At 39.1% G+C, this 16,378-nt stretch overlaps 1 long non-coding RNA gene across 3 annotated transcripts in view; it reads right to left on the bottom strand.

Annotated features, from left to right (window-relative positions):
* Nucleotides 1–15,031: 15,031 nt before the first annotated feature.
* Nucleotides 15,032–16,378, bottom strand: part of LOC102472982 (uncharacterized) — a 52,345-nt gene continuing 50,998 nt past the window's right edge. For 2 of the 3 annotated variants that reach the window (XR_003547501.1, XR_337088.3), the window contains one exon: nucleotides 15,605–15,839. This is a non-coding gene — a long non-coding RNA (uncharacterized LOC102472982). Of the gene's footprint in view, nucleotides 15,533–15,604; nucleotides 15,840–16,378 lie in introns of those variants that run through there. The other variant, XR_001369594.2, reaches the window with a different exon arrangement.

Here is a 16,378-nt window from a genome sequence, read left to right as displayed (position 1 = left end):
AAATAGAAAAATATCGTGTGCTCTCTCTTATATATGGACTCTAAAATATTCAAATATATAGAGATAGAGAACAAATCAGTAGTTACTGGGAGTGGAAGGTGTGGGGGGCAGGGACAGCTAGAAATCAGGAGACCTAAGCCAAGGGTTAAAAAATAGCAGATATATAGGATGAACAAATTTAGAGGTCTAATTTACAACATGAAGACTATAGGTAATAAATTGTACTGTATATGAGATTCATGCTAAATGAGTAGTTTAGCTCTTCTTGACACAAAAAGAAACAAAACAATGAATAACTGAGACGATGAATATGTTAATTTGCTTCACTAGAGTAATCTTTTTACTTTCTCTAAGTATCCCATAGCATTCTGTTGTAAAACTTAAATATGCTGTAAAATACACAATAAAATTAATTTTAAATAGAGAGAAAAGAAAGATGGTAAGCATTTTCAAAGGAGATTTGTTTCATTTTTGTTTTGCAGTGAAACTTCCCTACCCCCTTCAAATCATCATTCCCATTATAGAAAAAGGCAGGTCCTACCAGGATTGGGCTCTAAGAGTGCCAAAGAGCAAAATTGCTAGGAGTAGTACTCAGGCATCCCAAGCTAAGTGTCACCCAGTTGAGCCAAGAGTAATATTTTCAGAGATGGAGAAATTCCAAATTTCAGAAGGGACCCTTTGGGCCAACCTCTACTCCAAACTGCAGTAATTGCTGCAAGGTCCCTTCCTAGAGCTTTTATAGACGCCCATGAATTTCCATAAGTTGTCTGCACTCTCGTCTCACCCTGAGTGTTGGATGAGGAGATCCCCAGCCAGAGAGGCTATTGCCGCAGGCCTCGGGGGTTCTTGGTGACCAGTCCTCTGGGGTCCTAGGTCTCTGAGGAAACTAGCCCCAGTGGCTAAGATGCATGGAGTCCCATAAAAGAGCCCAGCCTCTTTGAGACATGTGTTTTTAGATCTCTCAGGTCTGTTCCTTGACTTGCTAATGACATTCATCTTTTGTGATCACTTTGCTCTCTGATTTCTTCCCACTGGTTTCCCTATTTCTGCTCTTCTTCCCTATACACAGGTACCTGCACCACACCTTTCTTCCTCCCATCTGAGCCATTTCTCAAAATTTCTTCTTCCATTCCTGGGCACAGCTCACCCGGGGAATGCTAATCCTGCTTTTGTGTAGCATTGGCCCAGGCACAGCCCAACCCTGTGGGAGTTTCCCCCTCCCCAGCTCTGCCCAGGAAAGTGAGCTCCAACAACAGGTTCTGCGTGGTCATGGGCCTTAGAGAGTCTTGGGAGAAAAAAAGTTCCAATAAAGGTCAAATAAATCTAAATTATAAGGAAAGTACCAGCTATGATTCAAGATCAGATAAATAATAACACTAAGAGCAAGAATGGAAGGAGGGTAAATGATGAAGTTTATTTACTCATTTCTCTTTTTGTCATCTTTAACTTTAGCTAAATGATGTGATTTGTGGCCCCATTACTCTGGCTGGCTAGTGTGAAAGGCAAAGCAAAAAACTGTTGATTTTCAAATAAGCTTGGCTTTGAATGTAGAAAGCCTCTCAGCACACTGGGGCTGACTGTATTATGGGGTCATTGCCCCCTGTAAGAGCCTCCGGCAGGAAACACAAAACGCTTGCATACTGGCTGCATTCCCACACCCTGGATTCCATCCGTGTCTGGGTGGGTCTCACTCACTTGGCATATGTGTGAAGGCATCTGTCTGTTTCTTGCATTCTGGTTAGGACTGAAACTGATTTATTTCAAAATCTGTTATGTATTTAGGGTGTGTCATGCCCTGAATACTAGGTTTCAGTGCTATGCCAGTAACTTGTACAATTAATTACACTTTATATACGGGCTATTACGGCTTGAGCTGGCATGAAGCGTATATATTGGGCCAGAATAGTATGCAGATGGTGTAAAACAACTAAACCGATATCTGACATCTGTGTGGTGTGCTGCAGTTTGCCAAGCACTTTCTTGGACATTATCACTTTGGGTCCCACAATAATCCCTTGAGATAGGTAGCAGGGTAAAAAGGATTATGGCTCCCATTTTATGAATGATAAATCCGGGACTTACGCTAAATGTAGCAAAGTCAGAACCTGAGGCTTCAGATTCCACTGAAGAACTCTCAGGCTGGAAAACATGCACCTTAGCTCTTGAGGTCCTTTGGTTACTTTGAAATTCCCTGTCATTGGCCTACATTTACTTTATATTTAACATCTTTATAGAAGTATAATCAACATACGGCAGGCTATACATACAGTATTTAATGTGTATAACTTGATAAATTTTGACATATGTATATACCCATGAAACCAGCACCATCATTAAGATAATATACATATTCATCACCCCTGAAGTTTCCTTGGGCCTTTTTTGTATCCCCTCCTTCTTGCTCCTTCCTATCATTCCAATGTAACTACCAATCTGCATTCTGTCGCTGTGTATTAGTTTGCTATATAATAGTTCTCTGAAATTTTTAAACAAATGGAATTGTATAGTGTGTACTTTTTTCTTATTTGGCTGCTTTCCTTTGGCATAAGATTCAATTACGTCGCAGCATGTATCAATAGTTCAGTCCTTTTAATTGCAAAAATAGTCCACTCTGTGACTGTATCACATTTTGTTTATCCATTCCCCTGTTGGTTAACATTTGGGTTGATTTTTGGTTTCCGCTACAACAAATAAAAGAAAAACATAAACATTTATAAAACAAGTCTTTACGTAGACAAATGTCAAAATTTTTACCTCACTCAATACTTAGGAATAAAATGTTTGAATCACACATGAGGTGTGTGTTGAGCATTTTGCAAAACTCTCAAATTGTATTCCAAAGAGGCCATATCCTCTTATACCTCCACCAAAAGTATGTGAGTGTTCCATTTCCTTCTCATCCTTGCCTCAACTAAGTGTGATCAGTCTATGTTATCCTATCTACTTAGGAAGTAATATCTTATTGTGCACTTCTTAAATGTACATTTCCTTAATTTGCATTTCCTCAAAGACTAATGGCATGGAACATCATTTCACGCCCTGTTTGCCATCTGTGTACCTTCTTTGTCAAAATGTCTGTTCACATCTTTTGCCCATTTAAAAGTTATGTTTGTTTGTTCAGTTTTTAGAGTTCTTTCTAAATTCTGAATACAATAATTTATTAGATATATACTTCGCGAATATTTATTCACAGTCTGTGGTTATTTATTCATTCTCTTCATTGTGTCTTTTAAAAAGTTTTATTAAATCCAACTTGTCAATTTGTTTTCTTATGGATCATGCTTTTGATATTGTGTCTTAGAAATATTTGTCTGAACCAAGATAACAAAGATCCTTTCCTATGATTTCTTCTAGAAAATTTATAATTTTGAGATTCGCATTTATATCTGTGATCTATTTTGAGTTAATTTTTGTATATGGTGAGAAGTATGGATCGAAGTTCATTTTTTTGCATATGGATACCCAATGTACTGTATAAAAGATGTGTTACTTCTGTCTCCCATTGAACTTCTGTCAAAATCAGTTGTCTAGATGTGCGTACTTCTTGAGTCTCTGTTCTATTTCATCAGTCTGTTTGTTTGCCAGTACCACATTGTCTTAATTACCATGACGACTACTTTTATGTGCCAATTTGGCTAGATTGTGGTACCCATTTATATAATCAAACACTCACTGGATGTTGCTGTGACAGTATTTCCTAGATTTTTTGTAAAGACGTTTTGTGAATGTGGTTAATATCTATAATCAGTTGACTTTAAGTAAAGTATATTATCCCCAGTTACATAATTGGGTCTTAACCAATTATTTGAAAGGCCTTTAGAGGGAAAATAGAGGTGTCCTAGAGAAGAAATTCTACCTCAAGACTACAATATTAACCCCTGGTTCAGTTTTTAGTGCTAACCCACCCTACAAATTTCAAACTTGCCAACCCCCACAACCATGTGAGCCAATTCATGTATGTGTATACATGAGGGGACTTCCAAAAGCTCATGGGAAAATGAAATTGAAGTACATGTTTATTTTGGTGCAAAAAGTTTTGAAATCAATTCATAGTTGTTTTGTTTCTTATTAATTAATTAATTAATTAATTTTGCTAGAGGGCACATGCATTCATCAGAGAGAGACAGAGAAAGAGAGGGAAAGTGAGAAAGCCCCCCCCCCCATTAGGAATGGTCATACCACAATCCCTTCTTCTTTATCTCTCTTTCTTTTGGGACTTTGGGCACACATGCACATGCATATGTATATGCACCTGGTATGTTTCCCAAGCTACCAGTTTCCTGACTCAAGCAACACTGTTGGCCATGTAGAATCCAGCCACCTTAAACACCATGTTGGCCCTATTTTTTTCTTTTAATAATGTGCATTTCCATAAAGTCTTATAAGATTATATATATATGCATATATATAATATACATTGTCACTGAATTCCCATGTAGTTGACCACGGTTTGAGTCCCGGACCTGGTGGCTTAAACTCATGCTGGGCGTGTGTGCATGTGTGCCCAAGATCCTGAGAGAATGGAGGAGAAGGGGATTGTGGTGTGACTACCACAGGAAGGGGAGCGATCTCTCTCGCTCTTTATCTCTCTCTCTGCTATGCACACGTACCCTCTGGAGTTAATTTTTTTTTTAATTTCTCTTATGTCTAGAAGTAGAGACTCCAAGGTAACTATTTATAGGGTCATCAAAAAAGTCATGATGCATTTTTGTATAGAAAAATACGTCATGACTTTTTTCTGATAACCAAATATTTTTTCTGGGGAACAAAAAGTAATTCAAAGGTCCTTCTTGGTTTTGTAAATGTGGAGGCCCACCATGTCCTAATCTTGAGAGATAAGAGAAACTTCTGTTACTATGACAAAGTTGCAAGTGGTTTATTTTTTTGTCTTAATTTTTTGTTTATTCATTTTAATTAATTTTTTCCATAAAAATAGGACATAGGGAGAGCATCTCCAAGAGGCTCTCAACACTGCAATCTACCCCCAGCCTCAGCCAGCTGGGGGTCACAGGCATGAACATGCCCCATGTACCCCTGGGGGGGTGATTTCCCACTTTGTGTCTCTCTGTCTCTGTCTTTCTGGTGAGCGCACATGCCCTATAACAAAAACCTCTCCAAAAATAAAAATAAAAAAGTAAGTTTTCCAAAATACTCTGGAAATGGGAGTCACCCCATGTGGCTGAAAAGTAAAGGGTATAGAAGAGAAGACAAGACAATGTGCTTGAAAGTGTATCATGGAGTAATGCCCTATCACAGCCAAGTGAAGAACCCAATGAAACTGGTTTATGTACAGAAATAAGTTTATTAATACAAATAACTGAACTACTCAAAGATTATAGCTTCATGCATGGCTGGTTATAAAGAGCTCATTTTCATTCTCTCTTTCTCTGAACTGCAAGCTTGCTTTTCTTTATGTTGATTTTATTCATAGTCAGGTATACACTGACAGCTCCAGGTCTATGTGCAATCCTTGTAAAATAAATGCATACATACATGCATACATAACTTATTTATATACTACTTCTAGTTAAAAAACAAAAATCCCAGAAATGAATCTCACCGAACTTGTCAGTTTAGACTTCTGCACTGGAATCTAGGACTGTTCATGAGATTGGAATACACTGGCTTTCCAGACCTGAGTCATGTGACCATTGGTGGAGGAGGAGAAATGTAAGAGTGGAGATGAAGGTTAATGAATTACCACATCCATCTCAACTTTCTGTCACAGTGACTAGTTTTGTATCCTCTGCATTTTTAAACTTTAATCTCACCCTCAACACTCTTCTATTGTCTGCAGTTTTTTATAGCACTTCTTCTCTTAAAAAACAAACAAACAAACAAACAAAAAACCTCCTAAATGTTTGCCTCTTTTCCCTGAAGTGTCAGATATGCAGGTTTCACCACATTTTGTTGTTCCCTGATTGTTAGTCAGTTCTCTCCAGAGTTCTGGTTTATTGCTGTCACACAAGTTTCCAACAGCTTTCAATTTGACTCCATTGTGAAGCTCATTAATATGCAGTTATCGCCTCTCTCCACATCATTACCAGACATTAACCAACCCAAACCTAATAATGATGTCTGAAGATTCTTTGGCAATAACTCCTTCACTGGAAACTAAGGAATCTGATGGAGGAAGAATGTGTGTAGGAAAACACAGTTTTCATCAATCCCAAAAGGATACCTTGAGAAAGCACTGCAGCATAAAGCAGAGAGAGATAAAAAAATATCTGTAAGCATCTGCTTCTGTAGGTTTAGAAAGAAAATTATAGCCATGAGTAGCTACAGGGTTTGGCAGTCCAAGGTTACAAGCTACTGATTAAATGAGAACTCAGAAAAGCTAACGGAAGCAGTTGACAAGGGAATTTACCTGTTGGCTGTTCTCCATGTTCTAAAATATTCACTCTTTTTTTTTTTCTTCTTGATTTGCTGTAAGGAATGTGTACGCATGAGAGAGAGAGAGAGAGAGAAAGCACCCTCCCCCCATAAAGAGTAACCACACCGTAGTCCCTCTTCTTCATTCTCCGCTCAGGATTTTAGCCATATATACACATGTGCCCAGCATGTTTTTCAAGCCACCAGGTTGGGGACTTGAACCACACAGTTGGCTTTGTAGGATCCAGCTGCCTTAATGACTATGCCACCTCATTGGCCTACTTACTCGCTCCTTAGTTTTAGAACTATCTCAAGATGCCTTTTTTATTGGTTAGTAGTTCAGTTTCAGCTTGAGTGTCACTCAGAGTGGGACATCCTTATCATTGATGAAAAAAAAAACCTTTGTCAATCCAGTTAGGTCTGTTTTTATGAGCTGGACCTTTTTCCATCCTAGTCTCTCTCTCAATCTTGACAGATCTTTATAACCAGCATCCATGTCTGTGATCATTTCTCAGCTCCCTGCTGGTCTCCTTACCTCCATCACTGTGCCCACTTCCTGTGCACTCACAATCTCTCCTCGTCACCAAAATTAGAGACAGTGTCTGAAATATAAATCAGCTCATGTCATCTGGTGGTTGTTGCTTTCACAAATGAATAAACTGAAGTGCATATAGAAGCTACATAGTATGGCAGACATTATTACCAGTGCCTGCTTGTGTACAGGGAGATAAGACAGTGAAAAACAAAACAAAACAAAACAAAACAAAACAAAACAAAAAACAAAAACCATCAACAGATTAAGGATGTGACTTTGTGAAGGCAGTATGGCCAAGATGAGTGCTGTCCGATGAACTATGAGGAAAGCGATGTGAGCCATGTCAGGCTGGAGCATTTAATTGCCAGTGTGAGACCTTCACATTTTGGGAGTATGTGCAGAGCTTCCATCAGCCTGGGTTCCTGCGTAATTACAATTTTCCTGACAATCTTTATTGAACACATAGCATAAGTAACCAACAACCTTTGTTGTTTCAAACCACTAACATTCTAGAGTAGTTGTTAACTAAAGTCTATCATAGGTTATTCTGATACCGATATTGGAGCTGGAATAAGAGTGCTACTATAACAACATTAAACACTATATATATATATATATATATATATAGCATTGGCTTATGAGCCAGGTAACTGGAAGTTAAAAAATTTGTATCGGAGCCTGGAAAGTTGGTCACTCATGTTGCTTAATGGAAAAGCATTTGATAACGCTGACGCATTCAGTCATTTTGGAGGCATATCATACAGTTCATGAAGTTACATACAGTAGTCTCTCTTATCCATGTGGGATACATTCAAGACCCCCCCAGTGGATACCTGAAACCACAGATAGTACTAACCCCTGTATACATTGTTTTTTTTCCTATACATAAATACTTAGGATAAATTTTAATTTAAAAATTAGGCAGAATAAGAGGTTAACAGCATTAACTAATAATAAAATAGAACAATTACAACAATATAATGTAATAAAAGTAGTTTAAAACAAATTTAATGTTTAGTTCTGGATTTTTCCACCTAGTATTTTCTGACCACAGTTGAGCACAGGTCATTGAAAACATGAAAGTGAAACCACAGATGAGGGTGAACTGTTGTATCTATGAGAGAGCTTAGGAAACAACACATCATGGTGTGCACTGGGTGCTGTTGGCTAGATCTGGCAAAGTCCCATAAGAAAGCCATGTACTCAGAAAATAATTGTCTTATCTACAAACAGGAATAAAATAAAATTGAAAGGATCCAAACATTTGGGGACTAGTAGAGTTGCAAAGTCAATTGCTTCTCAATCTTAAACTATGAAATATAAAAATGAGAAAGGCTGTAAGCAAAAAAAAAGCTAATTAAAGCTCAGCTTTGTGGAGTGGATCAAATCAAAGGTATAGTTGTTAAAACCTCGGAGTGAAGTAAAGTGTCTCAAAGTAAAGATCCAATAAAGGGCAGGATGCCCAATAAATCCTTTTAATTGGTAAAAGTGCTTAAGGAAAAACATAACGATGTGGCATACACTTAAATTAAGTCTAGAGATAGATATGGGAGTGAGAAAGTAAAGAAATAGCCAAAACGGGAGCCATCGTTGAGAAAGATTGACAGGGAGGCCTGTGCTGCATAAAGCTGACTGAAATACAATATATGGGGAGTCTCAGTCTACTGAGTTTCTGAGGAAGTTGTACAGCCAAAGGCACTGTGGGCCTTGGCTAAAACAGTAGTAACTGTTGAGACCTTGACCTCTAATCATTTAGGGCAGAAAATGAACTGGGACAGATGCTTAATCTCTTAAGAAATCATATTCCTTGAGGCAGCTAAGTGGCATGGTGTTAAGGGCAGTGGACTCCCACATGGCCAATTGCAGTTCGAGTACCAGATCTGGCAACTTGCTTTCCCACTTTCTCTCTCTCTCTCCCTGTCTGATCAAATTGAAATAAATAAATAAGTTTAAATAAAATAATTCTTTTTTTTTCTTTTTCTTTTTTTTTTTAGGTTTTTGCTATAGGGCACATGCGCTTGCCAGAAAGACAGAGAGAGACAGAGAGACGGAAAGTAAAAACACCCCCCGAGGAGATGGCCTCGCCACAATCCCTTCTCCATTCTCCTCTCAGGATCTTGGGCATGCACACACTCGTGCCTGGTGTGAATTTAAGCCTCTGGGTCCAGGACTCAAACTGCAGTCGACTACATGGGAGTTCAGCAACATAGCCATTATGCTAACTGCTGGTCCCTAAAATAATTCTTTTTTTTTTTTTAAATCATATTCCTCAGTGCTTATTTTAGATATAGTCAAAAGGGATGAATGAAGAGGAAAAATCTCCCATAGAGTAGACAGAGCAATGATAGGAAGAGATGAATAGGGATATATATTACTGAGATAATGTTTTTCTATTATCTATTAAGGTAAGCTGGGCTTGCAAACACAGACACCCCCAGAGACAGGCAGGCAACACAAACTCATGGCATGAACTGCTGGTAAAACGACATGCTCTCACTGTGACTTGTCTAGGTATATTGGAGAATGAAGTCGCAAAACTTTACCTCAGTTAGCTAATTTTCTTTGTGTAGGAAGATGAAAGTTAGAGACAACTTAAAAGAGAGCCACTCAATGGAGTGCTTGAGAACCAGCTATGAACAAAAACGTTAATTATGTCTTAAGCAAAAGGTCCTACAGTAAACTCTGAGTGACAAGCAGCTATGTGTGTGTACAGGAAAATGAGGTGAGCAGACAGGGATAGTAAGTAGGAAGGAAGGAATTTATAGCAGTGTATGTCATAGTCTGTTATTGTACTACTTGTAACAATACCTGAGACTGGGTGATTTATAAAGTATAGAGTTTACTTGACTAATGATTCTGATGGCTAAAAGTACAAAGACATGAAATATAATGTTTCTGGAAGAAGCAGAGAAAATGGCAGAAAACATGTAGAGAGCAACCATCTTTCTTTTATAACAATGCATTCTCATGAGAACTAATCTCGTTGCAAGAATTAGAACTTACTTGGTCTCTCAAGAGATAGCATTAATCCATTCATGAAGCAGAGTCTTCTAGGATCCAGTCACCACCCACTAGACTTCACCCCTCACCATTATTCTTGGGACCAAATTCCAAAACATAAATCTCTAAGGAATAAACCCATTATCTAAACCACAACTGTGTGAGTCAGTGAATCAACAAATTTAATCTCACTAATTTTAGGAGGAAATTGTCTAAAGAAAAATAACAGTTGAAATTTAAGCTAGGAATTTTAGCTCAAATTATATCTTGACTATTATAAAATATCTTCACTATTATACAATAGTAAAAAGAATTTTGATATTTGTAGAATTTTATATTTTCCTTGAAAAATATTATGTTTTGATTCTTAATTTCTTTTTTTGGGGGGAGGGGGAGATTTTCGCTATAGGGTGCGTGCGTGTGCCAGACAGACAGAGACATTAGAGACAGAAAGCAAGAAATCACCCCCAGGGGGGATGGTCACACCGCAATCCCCTCTCCTCCATTCTCCTCTCGGGATCTTGGGCACACACGCACACGCGCCCGGCGTGAATTTTAAGCCACCGGGTCCAGGACGCGAACCGCGGTCGACTATGTGGGAGTCCAGCGACATAGCCATTACACTAACTGCTGGTTCCCTTAATTTATTTCTTTAATATTATCTGTTTAAATAAATAAAGTTTATCTCCCATCAGTATAACAATGGAATTTCATAATTATAAATCTCTGTAGGAGACTGAGCCTAAAGTTGTGGTCTGGAACTCAAGACTTTAGTAAATTTTGATGAGGCACATTATCACTTTAGTGACATCTGGTGACCATATAGCTTAATTGCAATACTCTTTTTTTCTTTTGATTTTTGCCATGAGAGACTGACAGAGAAAGGGAAAGTGAGAAGTCACCTTCCAGGGAAGATGAACACACCACCACAATCCTTGTCTTTCACTCTCCTCTTGGGATTTTGGACACACATGCATATGCATCTAGAGGGATTTTCAAGCCAGTGAGTCTTAGATTTGAAGAAAGCAAGCCACCAGGTCCAGGACTCAAAATGCAGTTGGCCATGTAGGAGTCCAGCACTTTAACCACCACACCACCTGCTAGCCTACAAGAATATTTTTAGAGTGGCAATGCAAATGCATTAATAATATGCCTTCAAATCATGCAATAATAGCTACAAGTGTTTCTTCTATTTCCTTCTATTATTTTTCTGTGCCCCATCTTCCTTTTTCTTTCTCTCTTCATCTTATAATCTTAGATAGAGCATATGGCTATAGCCAATAATATAAAACCTTTATACCCAAGATACCCAGTCTATTTCTGAAAGAACGAGTCAGATAAATTATTGAGTATGACAAAGACCTATAGCCAGGATTTCAGAGCTTCCCAAATTTGTGTAGTAAGACATCTACCAAAATTTTCATTCATTCATCTAGCATGTATACAAGTCCCCCCACATATGAGGCAGGTGCTGAGAATTCTGAGACAAGAATTGCAGCCCTTACCCTCAAGAACTTCACTATCTTATACGAAATAAAATAAATAATTTCAGTACATTTTAATACAATAGGCTAGAGGTAATCATAGATCGTTAATGAGCATCCTAGATGCTCAAACCTTTGCAAACATCTTTAATCACTTTAAATGGAGCAGGGAGCACTCAGGAGAAGCCCACATGTATGTTACACAGGGAGCTATCCTATACTTGTCTCCTTTTTCTCCTTTTTGGTACACTTGATAGAGGGATTAAAGCAAATAATGTAAAGTGTTTAAATTATTGCTTCAAATTTGGGAAGCACTCAAAATGTTGCCTAATGCTATTTTTCTATTCCTGTACTTATTATACTCTGTCACAGGCACCATAGTAAGAGTTAGGGATACTGAAGTGCAAAGGCAGCCCACAACCTCTAAGGAGCTTATGAGACTCAGGAGGAAGCAGATATACACATAAACAATTCAATAAACATGGTCACTGTTGGATTAGAGGATTAGGACTAGGAGCATGCCAACTACATTACATCTAGGAGAACTGTGTGTAGCTAGCTTCTAAATGGAACTGTCAAATATAAGCTAGATCTGGCCAAAGTATCAAGAAGAAGGGCATTCTTGCACACAGGTGCAAAAGCATATGATCCATTCAGGGAACTTTAAGTAATTCAAGTTTACTCATGTATAAAGTCCGAAGAGAGAGGGGTTGGGAGGAAGCTAGGCAAGACCCTCATCAGGAAGGATCATTAGACCATACCAAAGAAATTAGAATATATTGGGTTGGTCAGAAAAGTTTTTCTATGTAAAAATGCATCATCACTTTCCTGATGACTCAATATATGGTAGGCAAGGGATGATTCAGGCTAGTGGTCTGAAGGCTTCATGGCTAAGAGATGTCCTGTTTGGTTTCCACAGGGTTTTAAAAAGCAATGTACCTAGACAAGTCACAGTGAGAGCATATGTTGTTTTACCAGCAGTTCATACCATGAGTTTGTGTTGCCCGCCTGTCCCTGTGGATGTCTGGGTTTGCAAGCCCAGCTTACCTTAATAGAGAATAGAAAAATAATATCTCAATAGTATGGGGAACCAGCAGTTAGCATAATGGCTATGTCGCTGGACTCCCATGTAGTCAACCGCGGTTTGCGTCCAGGACCTGGTGGCTTAAAACTCACGCCGGGCGCGTGTGCGTGTGTGCCCAAGATCCTGAGAGGAGAATGAAGGAGAAGGGATTGCGGCGTGACCATCCCCCCTGGGGGGTGATTTCTCGCTTTCTGTCTCTATGACTCTCTCTGTCTGGCGAGCACACACGCCCTATAGCAAAAATCTCTCCAAAAAAAATGAAATAAAAAATATAATATCTCAATAGTATGTATCTCAAGAACTCTTCAAGAGTTACCGAGCAAGGGATTTTTGAGCAGGGGAACAACATGATTATACTTGTGTCTCCTTAATAGTTAGAGCTAGTGACTTGCTTTCTCACTATCCCTTCCTGTCTGTCTCTTTCTGGTCAAAATTTTAAAATAAAATAAAGTATCAAAAAAGTCATGTGGCACATAAGACAGAGGAATTAAGAATTAGAAATATTCAAATAATTCAGATGTGAGATTATGAGTGAGAGCAGCAGCAACAGGAACAGGAATAAAACTGACTTAACAGAAGAGTTGGTAGGACTTAGCAGATAGCTGCTTGTCTTTTTGTGTGGTGTGTGTGTGTGTGTGTGTGTGTGTGTGTGTGTTGGTAGTAGTAGTACAGCAAGAGAGAAGTGTCTGAAAGATTTCCAGGTCTTTAGTTTGGACAGTTGAGTAGATGGTAGTTGGAACTGCCATTCCTCAAGAAGGGTACAACGGGATGTGAGGGCAGTTTAGGAGATAAGATCCTGTGTTAGGTATGAATAAGTAGAGTTTAAGGGTTGTGGCAGGGATTCTGGCAAGGATGGTGATTGGTTGGGGTAGATCTGACCAGTAGCAAATTGTGGAGTTGAAACCTGAAGTGACAAAGTTCTCAAGCATCAAATCTAATCTCTACAACTCGCAGAGGAGGAGCCTTCAAACCCAGAATTAGACTAAGTGCAGTAGATCTCCCATGGCTGATCCATAGAGTTATAAAAAAGAACAATCATTATAACAACAGTAACAGTAATAAAACAGATGTTGTTCATAGCATTTTTACCATGTGTAAGGGCCTATATTGTTTCTTTCATTCCTCACAATAATAACCTTAAATAATATTGGGTTGTCGGAAAAGTCATGATGTATTTTTTCTATATTTTTCTATGCAAAAATATGTCAACTTTTTTTTTGAGAGTTTTTTTTTTGCTATAGGGCGCATGTGCTCACCAGACAGATAGAGAGAGACAGAGATAGAAAGTGAGAAATCACCCCCCAGGGGGGATGGCCACGCAGCAATCCCTTCTCCTCCATTCTCCTCTCGGGATCTTGGAAACGCACGCACACGCATCTGGCGTGAGTTTAAGCCACCGGATCCGGGACTTGAACCGCGGTCAACTACGTGGGAGTCCAGCAACATAGCCATTACGCTAACTGCTGGTCCCAACTTTTTAAACAACCCAATAGATGTGCTTATCATCCCCATTTCACAGATGTGAAAACTGAGGTTTAGAGAAGTTAAATGGCTGGCCCAAGTTGCATAGTAGTAAGGAGTGGAGCTATTAGGTAGTCTGGAAAGTCATGACCCATTTTTCCATAGAAAAACATATCATAACATTCCTGACAACCTAATAGAACTTAAGTCTGTCTCCAGAGCTCCATGCTGGTTACCACTCCACTATTCTGAGAACTAACAGATAGTGTAACACGAGGGGCACTCTGAAGTTTGTTTTCTTTTGGGAAAATACCCACCCTTTCCCTAATATGCACATGTGCCTAAATTTTTAAATTTAGAAATGTATTTCTTAGAGTCTAGAAGTCTTAGGTAGGAAAGTTTCTCAAATCCACCATTCAGGTCTAAATACTCCTTGTGGAGGTAAGGATATACAGAGGTTTGAATATACAGAGGTCCTCAGCCTGATTGTACTTTGGAATCACTTGGATGTGATTTTTAAAATTACCAGCATGCTCATTGATCTGGGTCACACACTATATATCTTTAAAACAGTAATTAAAATGTGCATCTAGAGTTGCAGACTGGTTTTAGTGGAGTGAATACAAATTGTCAGTGAAATGCAAATCAGAAACTCTGGAGTAAGGGCCCAGCCACCTGTCTGCTGAAGCCTTCCAGGTGATTCTGGTCAATAGCGTAGTGGGGTTTATGGACAGCCACAGGGGAGTGTGGAGCATTGGAGAAGGAAAAAAAGATTTGGATGGAAGCCTAGCCAGAGACAAATTCCTCTTCTGTACATTTAAAAGAATATTCCCTGTCCTTCCCCACATGTGGCCTTTCCAGTTGTGTCTGTTCACTCCAGAAGAGTTTGGGCAGAGTTGCTTCTGCATCTCCCAGTGGCCTTGTGGAGGGATGACAGAGAGACCAGGGTCTCCCTCCTCGCTGCAGCAGAGCTACTAAGAAAGCTAAAGTTTCCATGCATGGCCATAAGGGAGTGACACATTGACCTCTCCTTCAGTCTTCTTAGAAGTCAGAAATCTTTTTTTTTTATTTTAATTTTTGTGATTATTTATACATTCAATCGCTATACATCATTTGGCTTGCAAAGGAGAGTCCCACTGAAGGCAGAGGAGGGAGAGCTGGTTCTCCACAGAAATTGGGGGAGAATGGAACTCATGCCTTGGGAGAATAACCAGGACTTATTTGGGGGTAGTTTGTTGGAAGGGAGAGGAAACAGAAATACCACTTGCTGAGAAAGTTATGTGAAGGGAGGCTATCTCTACCTCATCCCCAGAGAGTTGAATGGAACTATATTGGGCCTTCCCACCACACCACTCAGGGGAGTTGCTTTTCCAGGGAGTGAAATGTTTTATTGAAGAAACTCCAAGGAGGGAGGAAAGAAGCCTAAGAGGGAGGCAGCCTGACAGGTCGACAGATGGAAACAGCCTTTTTCATGCATGTGGCTGAAAGCTGAAAGTCAGTTCCTCTAAAGGGAGAGCAGTAGTTCACAGATCCATGTTGCCTTTCATCTGCGCTCATAGCTTTGGACTGATGGGAAATGGGAAATCCACAGCCATCCTGTGAGAAAGAGAAAGGGGGCCCATGTTCAGAGTCTACTCAGCCGATAGCAAGTGAAACAGAGCCCCTGGAGTCTGTAAATCCAGATCTTCTATTCAGTTTTGCCACATCTATTAAAATGAGGATTAAAGAGACTTCTTACACAGGGTGGTTGTGAAGATAAAGTAAATTGTGTATGGGAATTGCCTGGCATGTAATAGGGACTCAACAAATGTCTTCTCCATGTTCCTCTTCTCCAGAAGTGCTCAACAGCTCTGGGCAAAATATCATCAATTCATCACTTTTCTTCTTAGGTTGGTTTTCTCAACTGAAAACACAAAAAGGAAATAATGAGAGCCCCTTCTCCTGGATGAAAAAAAATCACAAATGTGAGCTCCCAGTTCAACCCAATGAATATTATTAGTAATAACTGTACTTTGGATAAAATTCCCAAGTTATGATATTTCCACTCTTTAAGAATATTAACAAATGACAGGTAAATATCTCTCTTCATTTCAGTTTTTACATCTTATGGTTCATTTCAATGATCATGGTCTTTTGCAGGTTTTATCTAACCCAGTTAGCTAATCATTGATTGCAAATTTATTAAATATTTTAAATTGTAAAATAAAGATGGACTTCCTAAATGTATTGCTGCCAATACTTTTAGAAGACGTCTAGAAGTTATAGCCAAGGAAACACAGCACTTTTTCATACAACTCTAGAGTGATGATTTTTTCTAGAAAAATATCTCCTAAAAATCTGACAGGGCCAGCAAATAGCCTGTGGTTAAGGTGCTGGACTCCCACATGGCCGCATGGCCGACCACAGTTTGAGTCCCAGACATGGCGGCTTGCTTTCTCTCTC

Source organism: Tupaia chinensis, unplaced genomic scaffold (genome assembly GCF_000334495.1).
Source record: "Tupaia chinensis unplaced genomic scaffold, TupChi_1.0 Scaffold144247_1, whole genome shotgun sequence".
Taxonomy (NCBI): Eukaryota; Metazoa; Chordata; class Mammalia; order Scandentia; family Tupaiidae; genus Tupaia; species Tupaia belangeri.
This window is presented reverse-complemented; position numbering and strand designations above follow the sequence as displayed.